This window comes from Gorilla gorilla, chromosome 1 (genome assembly GCF_029281585.2).
Source record: "Gorilla gorilla gorilla isolate KB3781 chromosome 1, NHGRI_mGorGor1-v2.1_pri, whole genome shotgun sequence".
NCBI classification, from domain to species: Eukaryota; Metazoa; Chordata; class Mammalia; order Primates; family Hominidae; genus Gorilla; species Gorilla gorilla.
Window position 1 is genome coordinate 185436251 of NC_073224.2, and position 4308 is coordinate 185440558.

The window sequence follows — 4308 nt, forward strand, 5'->3', positions numbered from 1 at the left end:
TTTCTTTTTCAAAGTTGTTTTGACTATTCTGAGTACTTTGCATTTTACTTAAATTTTAGAATCAGCTTATCCATTTCTTTTTTAAAAGCCTGCGTGGATTTTGGTTGGGATTATGTCGAATCTATAGGTTAATTTGGAGAGAACTGAGATTAATAATTTTGATTCATGAACATGGTATATCTCTCTATCTATTTAGATTTTCTTTAATTTCTCTTGGCAGTGTATTGTAATTTCAAGCTACAGGTCTTGCATATCTTTTTTTTAAGATGCATTTATTCAGCATCATAATCAGACTATTACATTTAGCAGTCAACAGTGTGGGTGCAAAAAAAAAATCTGCGTTAAAACCCTTTGTTGGAATGCTTTACACCTTCCACAGAACAGGAACAAAATAACCTGTTAACACAATTGGTGACAAATACAGTCCTCAAGTTTTTCGCCCATAGACATAAGTATGGTCTAAACAATGTCTTCTTTGTAACAGCTAGGCCCTGCTAGGCTGAGTTCACAAATCTGTTGTAACCCATAGCTTCCCTGTCCCTTCTCTGGCTCTCCTCTCCTGCTAAGCTTTCTTTCCTGTCAGTAATTAAAATCTTCTGCCACTGGCATAGCTACTGTTGCTACTGGAACTGTCATAGCCACCTTGGTTTTGTGGTTAGGCAAAGTATTGGCCTCCACCACCATAAGGGCCAGAGCTTCTGCCTCCAAAGTTTTCTCCCTTCTTGGGTCCAAAATCTGAAGACTGATTGCTGTAATTGCCAAAATCACTGTAGCTTCCACCACTTCCAAAATTGCTTCCATCATTACCAAATCCATTATAGCCATCCCCACTGCCACCATATCCACCACCACCCTGGCTGCCACCAAAGCCACCATGACCACTAAAGTTTCCTCCATGACCAAAGTTGTCATTCTCACCAAAACCACCTCTACAACCACCACCAAAATTTCCAGAACCTCTTCGACCTCTTTGGCTGGATGAAGCACTAGCCATCTCTTGCTTTGACAGGGCTTTCCTAACTTCACAGTTGTGGCCATTCACAATATGGTATTTCTGAATGACAGTCTTATCCACGGAGTCATGGTCATCAAAGGTTACAAAGGCAAAGTCCCTTTTCTTGCCACTGCCATGGTCAGTCATGATTTCAATCACTTCCATTTTTCCAAACTATTGAAAATAATCTCTTAGGTGATGTTCTTCAGTGTCTTCTTTAATACCACCAACAAATACCTTTTTCACAGTTAAGTGAGCACCTGGTCTTTGGGAATCTTCTCTTGAGACAGCTCTCTTTGTTTCCACAACTCTTCCATCCACCTTGTGTGGCCTTGCATTTGTGGCTGCATCCACCTCCTCCACAGTGGCATATGTGACAAACCCAAAGCCCCTGGAGCACTTAGTGTTTGGATCTCTCAGGACCACACAGTCCGTGAGTGTTCCCCATTGCTCAAAATGGCTCCTCAGGCTCTCATTGGTTGCTTCAATGCTCGACCCTCCAGTGAGGAGTTTCTGCAGCTGTTCGGGCTCTTTAGGAGACTCTGACTTAGACATGATGGCAGGGGGAAGAGAGACTTTAATGATCCAGGTCTTGCGTATCTTCTGGCAGATTTGTCACTAAGTATTTCCCATATTAATACTATCATAAATGTACTTTTAACATTTCAATTTCAAGCAGAAGGTTGTAAGCATGTAGAAATACAATTGATTTTGGTATGTTGAGTATGTGTCTTGAAACTTAACTAAACTCACATACTTTTAGCAGTATTTTGTAGATTCCTCAGAATTTTCTTTATAGATGACCATGTTGTCTGCAAATAGTTTTACCTCTTCATTTCCAGTCTGCATGTCTTTATTTTTATTCATTTATTTATTTTTAGATTTCTCCCAATTTAGGAATATTTTATTTATTGTGTAGAGATTAACTCCCTTCTTCTTTATTCTGGATAAAATCTTCTTTATTCTGGATTTCATTATCACGGTTCCATAGTATGATTACACAATCCAGCATGACATTGAACAGAAGTGGGAAAAACAGGACATCTTTGCATTGTTCCTGATCTAAGAGAGAAGGGCACTCACTCTTTCATAATTAAGCATAACATTAGAGATAGGTTTTTTTGTAGATGCGCTTTAACAGGTTGCAGAAGTTCCCTTCCTTCTATTCCTAATTTGCTGCAAGTTTTTGTCATGAACAGATGTTGGATTTCACCAAATGCTTCCCTGTATCTATTGAGATGATCACATGGTTTATCCCTTTTAGTAAATTAACATGGTAAATTACACTGAATAATTTTTAAATATTAAACTGATCTTTCACTCTTGAGATTATGCATTGTGTAATGATGTATCTTACTTTTTATATATTAGTGGTGTTGATTTGTTAAAATTTTTTGCATCTATTTAATTATGGATATTGTTCTGCAGATTTCTTTCTTTGTAATATTTTTACCTGGTTGTAATATCGGGGTAATGCTAACCTCATAGAATGAGTTGGGAAGTGTTCCCTTCTTTTCAGTTTCCCAAATGACTTTGTGAATTGCTATTATTTATTCCTTAAATGTTTGATAAAATTCACCAGCAAAGTCATCATTATGTGACGTAATCTTTGTGGGAAACTTTGTTTGTTTGAGACGGAGTCTCGCTCTTTCACCAGGCTGGAGTGCAGTAGCGTGATCTTGGCTCACTGCAACCTCCGCCTCCCAGGTTCAAGCAATTCTCCTGCCTCAGCCTCCCAGGTAGCTGGGATTACAGGCACGCACCACCACACCCAGCTAATTTTTGTATTTTTAGTAGAGACAGGGTTTCACCACGTTGGCCAGGATGGTCTCAATCTCTGACCTCGCCATCTGCCCTCCTTGGCCTCCCAAATTCCTGGGATTACAGGTGTGAGCCATTGTGCCCAGCCTTGTGGGAAATTTTTATACTACACATTCAATTTCTTATAGAGCTATATAAGTGACCTATTTCTTCTTGAATGAGCTTTGGTGCTTTGTATCTTTCTGTACTTCATCAAAAATTTCAAATTTATTGGCATAAAGTTATTCACAATATTTCCTTATTACCTAGTTAATGTCCATCAAATCTGTAGAAATCTATCATTTCTGAGATTGACAATTTATGTCTTCTTTCTTTTTCCTAATCAGCCATTTGCTCAATTTCATTAATCTTCTCAAAGTACCAAATTTTTGTTTCATTGATTTTTCCTATTGCCTTTTGTCTTATGTTTATTAATTTCTACATTTATCTTTATTATATCCTCTCTTCTGTCACTTTCTGGTTTTGTAAAGACGGAAGCTTAGGTAATTTATAAGAGACCTTTCCTTTTTTCTAATTTAAGTGTTTAATGCTATATAATTTCCTCAAACACTGCCTTAGCTAAATTCCAAAGGAGTTAACTTTTTTCTTCTTCTTTTTTTTTTTTTTTTTTTTTTGAGACAGGATTGGCTCTGTTGCCAGGCTGGAGTGCAGTGGTGCAATCTTGGCTCACTGCAACCTCCACCTCCGAGGCTCAAGTGATCCACCTCAGCCTCCTGAGTAGTTGGGACTTCAGAGGTATGCCACCAGGCCCAGGTAATTTTTGTATTTTTTGTAGATATGGGGTTTTGCCATGTTGCCCAGGCTGGTCTCGAACTCCTGAGCTTAAGTGGTCTGCCTACCTCGGCCTTCCAAAGTGCTGGGATTACAGGTGTGAGCCACTGCATCTGGCCAACATTGTGTTTTCACTTAGATTGAAACAATTTCTTATCTCTCTTATGACTTCTTGACCCATGCGTTATTTAGAACTGCGTTATTTTATTTTAAGAATAAATTTAACCAATGAGGTGAAAGAGCTATACACTGAAAACTCTAAAAACATTGATGAAAGAAATTGAAGAAGACACAAATAAATTGAAAGATATCCCATGTTCATGAACTGGAAGAATTAATATTATTAAAGTGTCCATACTACTCAAAGCAATCTACAGATTCAATGCAATCCCTATCAAAATACCAATAACACATGTTCTCAGTACAAATACATAAATATGTGAGGTAATATGTGTGTTAATTAGCTTGATTTGGCCATTCCACAATGTATATATATTTCAAAATATCATGTAGTATACCATAAATACATACGGTTTTTTTTTGTTTTTGTTTTTTTTGAGATGGAGTCTTGCTCTGTTGCCAAGCTGGAGTGCAGTGGCACAATCTTGGCTCACTGCAACCTCCGACTCCCTGGTTCAAGCGATTTTCCTGCCTCAGCCCCCCGAGTAGCTGGGATTACAGGCACATGCCACCACGCCCAGCTAATTTTTGTATTTTTAGTA

The 4308-nt window shown here is 38.2% G+C and overlaps 1 pseudogene; it reads right to left on the bottom strand.

Annotated features, from left to right (window-relative positions):
* Nucleotides 1-586: 586 nt before the first annotated feature.
* Nucleotides 587-1549, bottom strand: LOC101128275 (heterogeneous nuclear ribonucleoprotein A1-like; annotated as a pseudogene).
* Nucleotides 1550-4308: the final 2759 nt, after the last annotated feature.